Below are 10,229 nucleotides of genomic sequence, written 5' to 3'. Positions count from 1 at the left end.
TATTGAAAGTTTTCAAGAAGGAGTTAGATCCAGTTCTTAGGGCTAAAGGGGTCAAAGGGTGTGGGGGGAGAAAGCAGGAACAGGGGACTGAGTTGGATGATCGGCCATGATGGTATTGAATGGGGGAGCAGGCTCAGAGAGCTGAATGGCCTCCTCCTGCTCCTGTTTTGACCATCCAGTAGAAAATAGGATCTTATCTCACAAGTCCTGACTCGCTGCTCTGTTAATGTTATGGTATTGTCCATCTCTCTGGCCATTTTTGTTATGGAACTTATTTTTGTTCTTTTAGATCAAGAACAGTTTGGACCAAAAATAAATCCAGAACGTGAGCCCAATGTTGAGTCCTGAGAATGTGGGCTGGGAGGTGATTACCATCAGAGACTGGGATTAACACAGGAAGGGGCAGGATTTGAAAGTATGTTGGCAGACTGGGATAGCAGTCAGCTCGAGTAGACCATACACACCAGCATGGACCAGTTGGGCTGAATGTCCTGAAGCGAGAGTTTACCGAACGTCCCAGCTCCTGTAGACCAGGGCACATCTAAATCGCAGCATCATTTCTGGAAACGCTCATCCAGCCCTTCAGCTCCCCAATTCGAAGGTTTGGTGTTTATCATTCCTCCTCAACGCATCACAAAGTAAATCTAATTCTCCCAATCCCTGATTTGATGTGAACAACACAGCCTTCTCTGGGAACACTGCACCCTGCAGGAGGCAAACTCCTTCAGAATCCTCTCCGAAAATTATTTCAAAATTCATAAAAAAAATACAGGTACAAAGCCAGATCACTCCCACACTCATCAGTGCATGTGGAGAAAGAGACACTCCCCGTGTGGAGAGAGACTGAAACACTCCCAATGTCAAGGGAGGTAGATACAGAGATATTCCCCATGCAGAGCGAGAGAGACAGAGATACTCCCCATGTAGAGAGAGAGAGAGAGACAGAGATACTCCCCATGTAGAGAGAGAGAGAGAGAGAGAGAGAGAGAGACAGAGATACTCCCCGTGTAGAGAGAGAGAAAGAGACTGAGATACTCCCCGCGTAGAGAGAGAGAAAGAGACAGAGATACTCCCCATGTAGAGAGAGAGAGAGAGAGAGAGACAGAGATACTCCCCGTGTAGAGAGAGAGAAAGAGACTGAGATACTCCCCATGTAGAGAGAGAGAAAGAGACAGAGATACTTCCCATGTAGAGAGAGAGAGAGAGAGACAGAGATACTCCCCGTGTAGAGAGAGAGAAAGAGACAGAGATACTCCCCATGTAGAGAGAGAGAAAGAGACAGAGATACTCCCCGCGTAGAGAGAGAGAAAGAGACAGAGATACTCCCCGTGTAGAGAGAGAGAGAGAAAGAGACAGAGATACCCCCCCCCCGTGTAGAGAGAGAGAAAGAGACAGAGATACTCCCCATGTAGAGAGAGAGAAAGAGACAGAGATACTCCCCATGTAGAGAAAGTGAGACAGAGATACTCCCCGTGTACAGAGACAGAGACACTCCCTGTGTACAGAGAAAGCCTCTCCTGACCTTACACAGTGCCTGAGTATCATGTCTCCATGATTTCCAGGCTGTGCAGTTGTCACTCTAACCATTCAGACCTGAGCCCCTGAGGTAACAAGGTGTGGAGCTGGATGAACACAGCAGGCCAAGCAGCATCATAGGAGCAGGAAAGGCTGACGTTTCGGGCCTAGACCCTTCTTCAGAAATGGGGGAGGGGAAGGGCGTTCTGAAATAAACAGAGAGAGAGGGGGAGGCGGCTCGAAGATGGATAGAGGAGAAGATAGGTGGAGAGGAGACAGACAAGTTAAAGGGGCGGGGATGTAGCCAGTAGAAGTGAGCGTAGGTGGGGAGGTAGGGAGGGGATAGGTCAGTCCGGGGGAGGGTGGACAAGTCAAGGGGGTGGGATGAGGTTAGTAGGTAGGAAATGGAGGTGTGGCTTGAGGTGGGAGGTGGGGATAGGTGAGAGGAAGAACAGGTTAGGGAGGTGGGGACGAGCTGGGCTGGTTTTGGGTTGCGGTGGGGGGATGTGAGATTTTGAAGCTGGTGAAGACCACATTGATACCATTAGGCTGCAGGGTTCCCAAGCGGAATATGAGTTGCTGTTCCTGCAACCTTCGGGTGGCATCATTGTGGCACTGCAGGAGGCCCAGGGTGGACATGTCGTCTGAGGAATGGGAGGGGGAGTGGAAATGGTTTGCGACTGGGAGGTGCAGTTGTTTATTGTGAACCGAGCGGAGGTGTTCTGCAGAGCGGTCCCCAAGCCTCCGCTTGGTTTCCCCAATGTAGAGGAAGCCACAACGGGTACAGAGGATGCAGAATACCACATTGGCAGATGTTCAGGTGAACATCTGCTTGATGTGGGGAAAGTCTTCTTGGGGCCTGGGATAGGGGTGAGGGAGGAGGTGTGGGGGCAAGTGTAGCACTTCCTGCAGTTGCAGGGGAAAGTGACGGGTGTGGTGGGGTTGGAGGGGAGTGTGGAGCGAACAAGGGAGTCACGGAGAGAGTGATCCCTCTGGAAAGCAGATAAGGGTGGGGAGGGAAAAATGTCTTGGGTGGTGGGGTCGGATTGTAGATGGCAGACGTTTCAGAGGATCCGGAGGTTGGTGGGGTGGTATGCGAGGACAAGGGGATTCTCTTTTGGTTGTTATTGCGGGGACGGCCTGAGCCCCTTTCTGTTCCTCCCGTTGTCCAGGGACCACCAGCCACAGACTATGCCCTCCTGTGCCCAGCTGCGTGGACGTGGCATCGAGCTGTGGTAGCACTCGGACAGTCCCTGATTGAGGTGGAAGACCCCAGCACTGATAGTGAGCTGTTGGGTGGCCCATTCCCAAACTAGGCCTGGCATTGCCGGGGGGCCCTCATTCACACCAAACACAGATTCTCCTGACAACCTTTTTTTTGTGGTGGCCTTTGACAGCACACAGCAAAAAGAATAGATAAATGTGTAATGTATATTTTTATCGGACTAAAAGCCTGTAACTCGTTTCAACACAATGTTGGCTATTCGTGAAACTCTAGATGGTAGAAATCACCCAACTGTTTGTACAGGAACACAGATGATCATATGTTCTTAACACGAAGGCAGCAGCAGGACGGTGGGGATTAATGAGACACTATCTCTGTTTGTCAATGCCCCGTTGCCATGGGAGCCGACATTTAGGATAGTCCTCATTCTTTCTCCACTCGAAGGGGCACCGAGGGCTTTCTGCACCGCGGTGGTGCCCAGTGTGTGCAGAGGGTTGGGTTGGTAGCATGCAGGGTTCCCCATCCTGTTCCCAATTTCCAACCCCCCACCTCACACCAGCCCAAAGCATTCTGGGTGCCAAGTGAGTTGACCGGGTCTCTGGGCTCACTGTGCCGCATGAGATCTCTCATCTCTTAGATGTGCAGATGAACATCTGCAATGGGGCAATGGGAATCAAGGGGCAATGGAATCAAGGGGCAATGGGAATCAAGGGGCAATGGGAATCAAGCCTGGCATCCAGGTGGTACACCCTCACTTCAACCCACGATTGTGAGGTTGTTCCTGCGTACCGGGCAGCCCCTGGCGGGCAGGGTAGAGGAAGCTCATTGTCGACGTCACATCCTCTCAGGCTTGCGGCCAACCCCTGGTTTGGTCACATCTCCCCACCGCCCTCCCCAACCTCCGCGGGGGCGGGTGTGCTATCAGTACTGAGATGAGGAGAAATGCCTCATCTTCTTGACTGAGGGTGTGTCGCTGAGAACACGAGCTGAGGGGGCCACACGCATCCTTTGGACCCAGGGTCCCTTTCTGCCACACAGAGGGATCCACTGCTTCCCATTCCCTGCACCCTTTGATTGAGCCATCCGTCTCCCCCTTTCTCTGCACTCTCCACCGGGGTCACTCAATGCCCACTCCCAGGGCCACCACCATAATGAAAGACCCATCTCTGGCACTTACTGAGAACAAAATCTGCTCAATGCAGGAAATAGTTGAGGAGGAAAAGTGTGTGTCAGAAGGATTTTATTCCAAACTGGTATCTAATCACCGCGTCATTGGCTGTGTGGCACAGTGATGGGGGCAAACGACAAGGGGCATGGGGCTTTGGGGGGCACACGGTCATGTGATGGCACCTCCAGGGATGTGTCCAACCCGCCCAACCAGCTCAGACTTTCCAGGCTTTATCGATGGTGCCTGAGCCTCGACATTCCGAGTGCTGCTCCTTCCAGTCCTCCTCCAACAAGATCCATCCCTCCATCTACACCCCAGCCCCTCTCCCTTTCTCAATATAAGGGGCTTCTGTCATAAAATCACAGAGATCCACAGACAAAGATCACAGAGGAAGATCCTTCGGCCCATCGAGTCTGTGCCAGTCAAAAACAACCGCCTAACTATTCTAGTCCCAGTTCCCAGCACATGACCTTTAATGACGTGGCATTGCCACTGCACATCTAAATACTTCAACGTGCTGATGGTTTCTGCCTCTCCCACCCCCCCACAGGCAGCGAGTCCCACATTCCCACCACCCTCTGGCTGAAACAGGGTTTCCTCACATCCCCCTCTAAACCTCCTGCCCCTTCCCTTTAATCTACGCCCACCACCAATGATTGATCCTTCCTGTCTACCCTAGGCACACCTTCATAGTTTTATACATCTCGGCATATGCTGTCTCGGTCTCCTGTGTCCTTCATACAGTCTGTCATGTAGAGAGGCTGAGGCCATTCTCCCTTCAGAGCATGGGATACTTCTAGCAGGCGTTCCCAGTCGGGAAGAAGGAGTGAAGTCTCCCGACAGCTGGAAGCTCAGAAACCAGGGCATTACCAGGTCTGAAACAAATCAGCAAAAAGTCCTGGGGGTGGGTTTTGGGTGGGGGGGTGGCAGAGAGGAGATGGTGGAGGAGGGGAAGGGACTTTGACACACAGCAGGTTGTGTGATCTGGAAGGCACAGCCCAACACAGCAGGTGTTCCAGACTGAACCAAACTTTTCAAAAAGGACATAGACTCAGCCGACACGGGAACGGACCTTTTGGCTCAACTTGTCCATGCTGACCATAGATCCTAAATTAATCTAGCCCGGTTTGTCAGCATTTGGCCCATACCCCTCTATATCATGTACTCATCCAGAAGCCTTTTAAATGTTGTCACTGTACCGCCCTCCACCACTTCCCCTGGCAGCTCATTCCGTACACACACCACCCTCTGTGTGAAAAAGTTGCCCCCCAGACACCTTTAAAATCCTGCCCTTTACACATTAAAGCTATGCCCCTCAACTTTGGACCCCCCCCACCCTGGGGAAAAGATCCTCGCTATTTACCCTATCCATGCCCCTCATGATGTTATAAACCTCTATAAGGTTGCCCCTCAGCCTCAGGGAAAATTGCCCCAATCTATTCAGCCTCTCCCTGTTGTTCAAACCCTCCGACCCTGGCAACATCCTTGTAAATCTTTTCTGAACCCTTTCAAGTCTCACAACATCCTCCCTACGGCAGAGGGATCAGAATTGCATGTAATATTCCAAAAGTAACATAACCAATGTCCTGTACAGCAGCAACATGACCTCCCAACTCCTATACTCAATGCACTGACCAATAAAGGCAAGCGTGCCAAATGCCTCCTTCACCATCCTGTCTACCTGTGACTCCATTTTCAAGGAACAATGAACCTTCACCCCAAGGTCTTTTTGTTCACCAGCACTCCCCAGGACCCTAACATTAAGTGCATAAGCCCTGCTCTGATCAAACAAGTGGGACAAAGACTTAAAGAGCTAGGAGAAAAAGAAATGTGGGCCAAATGGCCTGATCAATCGGTGCTCCTAACATTTGACCTGATTAAAAATCCAAAAGCACAAACCTGTCTCCTACCACCAACACCCCCCACCCACCCCAAGACCCCTCATTGCCTCTCCTCTAGTGATCGTGGGTGACATCCCATACACAATAAGCCTCGCTTCTTCCTGCTCACCAGTGAGAAAGCAGGAGATTGGACAGACCGAGTGGCCCTTCAAGAAACGCCCAAGAAGGAGGGTGGCCATTGAAATTAACAGCCAGTGTTTTGACAGGATTGATTTTACACAGACTGAATGGAGTGAAAAAACCCTGCTAGCCCTGTGTTAATCTATCGGGGAGGGAGCGTGGGGGGGTGGTGGAGGAGGACAGTCTACAGAATCAGAATTTGATTTCCAATGCACACCTCCTGGTGCCTGTAAATTTCTTGTACACTTCTGTAAAACAATTGGTCAAGAGGTCACATAAGTAAATGTTCTCTTCAATGTGAAATCTGGTTCAGTTGACTTTATTGAACAGCTGCTTGAATCTAGCCAGTGCACGCTGTGGGCTTTGAACTCCCTCAACACCTATTCCGGGGTGTAATCCCAACAATAAATAAATTAGGTTTGGTCCTACACAATATCCTGCCCCCTCTGTAAGTGCACTCCCAGGCATTGAGCAAGAGGCCATCGGTACAGAGTGAGAGCAGGTAGGTTCGTGACTGAGATGAGGAGGAACTACTTCTCCCAGCACGGTGTGAATCTGTGGAAGTCGCTGCCCCAGAGCGCAGTGGAGGCAGCATCAATCAACAGGCTCAAGAAAGAAAGAGATAATGTTTCTGATGAAAAATAAGATAAAGGGCTATGCGGAGCCAGCAGGAGGGCAGAGTTGAGACCAGTATAGGGTCAGCCATGGTCATGTTAGATGGTGGGGCAGGTTCAAAGGGCTGAATGGCCTACTCCCACTTCCAGTAAGTGTGCGTGTGGAATGTAACGGAGGAGTTGACCAATGGGAGTTGAGGGTGGAGTCTTGTCCTCCTGTGGACTCTGAGGTTGGCCACTTGTTGCTGCTCAACAGCACCATCTGGCAACTGGTGGCCACTCCCGGTATTGCACTAACCTGAGGCCTGGCATTGCTGCGATAACAAGATGTAGAACTGGATGAACACAGCAGGCCAGGCAGCATCAGAGGAGCAGGAAAGCTGACGTTTCGGGTCTGGACCCTTCTTCAGAAGTGGGGACCCGGGCCGGAGGTGAATGCTGGGAGGAAGGTGAGTCAAGTCTGGGTGTGGTACCGAGGGATGGGTGGGGAAGGGCTGGTATGAGGAGCAGTTGAGGGTTCTGGGTTTGTACTCGATGGAGTTTAGGAGAATGAGGGGCATCTGATTGAAACTGACAGATTAATCTGAGGCCTAGATAGAGTGGACGTGGAGAAGATGCTTCCATGAGTAGGAGGGACTAAGAACAGAGGGCACAGGCTCAGGGTGAACAGGTGACCCTTTAAAACTGAAATGAAGAGGAATTTCTGCAGCCAGAAGGTGGTGACACTGTGGAACTCATTGCCGCAGAGAGATGTGGAGGCCCGTAAGGGGATCAAAGATCACAGGGAGAAGGCAGGAGAATGGGCTTGAGAAACATATCAGCCATGATCAGATGGTAGAGCACACTCGACAGGCTGAATGGTCTAATTCTGCTCCTACACCTTATGGCTCTCATCGCCCTTGCCCACTTCCCAGTAGCACGTTCCTCCATCAGGCATTCAATGCCATTGAGTGAAGGACATTCTCCACCCCATGAGCACTTCCTCAGGGTTTCATGTTGCCCACATGGGGAGTCCGGGTAAATACCCACAGGGAAAGGCTGTGCCACTGCAATGGGTATTAGGTCCCTACCTAATGGTCTCAATTGGCCGTCCAGGAGCCTGTATTTAGTCGGTAGGCGCAGGTTGCGGTTCCCACCCACCATTCTCCTGCCCGTACAAACGCCCCTACGCCCCCACAGTGATTTTGGGGAAAACCATTATACCCCAGTCACCAGTCCCGGCATCTAAATACCGCCCCGATCTCCCCAACGCAGCAAAGGCCCGACGTTGGCAAAATTTACAGGGACCTGGCTGCCTAAGGATGCGTGCGGTGAGAAAGTACCACATGGCTGGCTCAGCACAGCGCTGTGCTCAAAGGACTGAAGTATCCCACCCCTCCAGTATGTGTGTTGGGGGGGGGGACTTTGAGAAAGTGGCAGAGTTGGCACAAGAGTGGGTATGGGCAACAGAGTGGACGAGAGACATGTTCAAAGGCACATGATTGATGGATGGCAAACAGGGCCAATGGCTATATGTGGGGAGGGGGTGGGGGCATGGGTTGTAAAGGGACACTGGGCAGTATGACTCGCGATAGATAGTCCCAGTGTTGGTGGGACATCTACACTCAGAGAGTGGTGAGTCTGTAGAATTCTCTGTCACAGAAAGCTGTGGAGGCCAAAGCACTGAATATCTTCAAGAGATCGATACATTTTTTGATTTTAAAGATACCAACGAACATGGGGAGAAAGCAGAAATATGGACTGAAAGAACCGCACATGCTATAAATCGGGAAGGAAAACAGAAGTTGCTGGAAAAGCTCAGCAGGCCTGGCAGCATCTGTGAAAAAAAAATCAAAGTTAATATTTCGGGTCTGGTGACCCTTCCTCAGTTCTGAGACCTGCCAGACCTACTGAGCTTTTCCAGCAATTTCGATTTTTTAAAGCAGAAATATGGCATTGAGATAAAGGATCTGCCGTGATCTCATCGAATGGTACAACAGGCTCGAAGGGTTGAATGGCCCAATCCAGCCCCTAGTTTCTCGATAAATGAGATAGTGAGGACGAGGGGAATGGGAGACATTGAGTGCGAGACTTAGCTGCAGAGTTAATAGTGACAGCGAGGTGAGTGAGGGTGAAAGTGAGGTGGGAGTGAGTTAGAATGAGAGGGAGGTGGGTCAGTGTGAAGGCAATGAGTAACAAGGAGGGACGTGAGTAATGGGGAGGGGATTGAGGAACAAAGGAGGGGTGCATAACTGGGTGGGGTGTGAGTAATTGGAAGGGGTGTGAAGAACAGGGAAGGGGTGGAGAAACAAGGAAGGGATGTGAGGAACAGGGAAGGTGCATGAGTAATGGGAAGGGGTGTGAGGAACAGGGAAGGGGAGAGGAACAGGGACGGGATGTGAGGAACAGGGAAGGGGAGAGGAACAGGGAAGGGAAGAGGAACAGGGAAGGGATATGAGGAACAGGGAAGGGGAGAGGAACAGGGAAGGGGAGAGGAACAGGGAAGGGAAGAGGAACAGGGAAGGGATATGAGGAACAGGGAAGGGGAGAGGAACAGGGAAGGGGAGAGGAACAGGGAAGGGATATGAGGAACAGGGAAGGGGAGAGGAATAGGGAAGGGGAGAGGAACAGGGAAGGGATATGAGGAACAGGGAAGGGGAGAGGAACAGGGAAGGGGAGAGGAACAGGGAAGGGGAGAGGATATCTCAAGGGGCTGCCCTCTTGTCCCACAGTTGCCCTGGTTCAGCTGCTGTCACTGTCAGGATCGGGAATCTGAGCGACGCTGACTCCTGGTAGCACCAGGAGAAATCATATGGAAGGTGAGGCACAAAACTGAGTGGTCAGTGAGAACACGGTAAATATCATGTTTGTAGATTAATCATCGCGGTATTTTTGTAACAAACGGGCATTACTTCATCTTCACAAAAACAGAACAGGAATACTTCACGGAAGTGAGTTCTTGATGTTCGAGCTTGGGAATCCGTCCTCTAGATTTTACATTGAATGACATTCATACGGTGTACACTCCCAGAATTTAAGGCCAACGGGTCACCAGGAGCCAAGTATCAGAGCCCATCATTCTACTGAGCAGCCTCTCTTTGACCTCTTGCAATCAAATGTTGTGTGCGGTCAGGTAGACCTGGGTGAATTCCTGCACTGCACCTCATCAATGGTACACACTGCTGCTACTGAGTGTCGGTGGGGAAGGAGTGGATCTTTGTGGATGTAAGGCCAATCAAGCGGCTGCTTTGTCCTGCACCCATCCAGGCAAGAGGGGAGTATTCCATCACACTCCTAACTTGTGCCTTGTAGATGGTGGACAGATTCTGTGGAGTCAGGAGGTGGGTTACTCGCTGCAGTATTCCCAGCCTCTGGCCTGCTCTTGTAGCCGCTGTGCTTATGTGGTGAATCCAGTTGAGTTTCTGGTCCATGGTAACCCCCAGAATATTGATGGTGAGGTGTTCAGGAATGACCATTAACTGTCAAGCAATGGTGATTACATTCCCTCGTGTTGGAGATGGTCATTGGTAGGCCACACATGTGTCCCAAATGTTATTTTCCCCTTGTCAGCCCAGGCCTCGACATTGTCCAGATCTTGTTGCACTTGAACATAAACTGCTTCAGTATCTGAGAAATCAAGAATGATGCTGAACATTGTAAAATCGTCCCCACTTCTGACTGTATGATGGAGAGAAGGTCATTGGTAT

The 10,229-nt window shown here is 51.0% G+C and overlaps 1 protein-coding gene across 2 annotated transcripts in view; it reads left to right on the top strand.

Moving 5' to 3' along the window:
- The window catches only part of LOC125447002 (protein shisa-9-like), a 130,925-nt gene extending 129,096 nt beyond the window's left edge, over positions 1–1,829 (top strand). For both annotated transcript variants that reach the window (XM_059640602.1, XM_059640601.1), the window contains exon 5: positions 1–1,829. This exon is cut by the window's left edge and continues 1,097 nt beyond it. The gene's annotated coding sequence lies outside the window, so the exon portion shown is untranslated.
- The last annotated feature ends 8,400 nt before the right edge of the window (positions 1,830–10,229 follow it).

This window comes from Stegostoma tigrinum, chromosome 38 (genome assembly GCF_030684315.1).
Source record: "Stegostoma tigrinum isolate sSteTig4 chromosome 38, sSteTig4.hap1, whole genome shotgun sequence".
Lineage (NCBI taxonomy): Eukaryota > Metazoa > Chordata > Chondrichthyes > Orectolobiformes > Stegostomatidae > Stegostoma > Stegostoma tigrinum.
The sequence above is the reverse complement of the archived record's forward strand: the minus strand, read 5'-3'. Positions and strand labels throughout refer to the sequence as shown.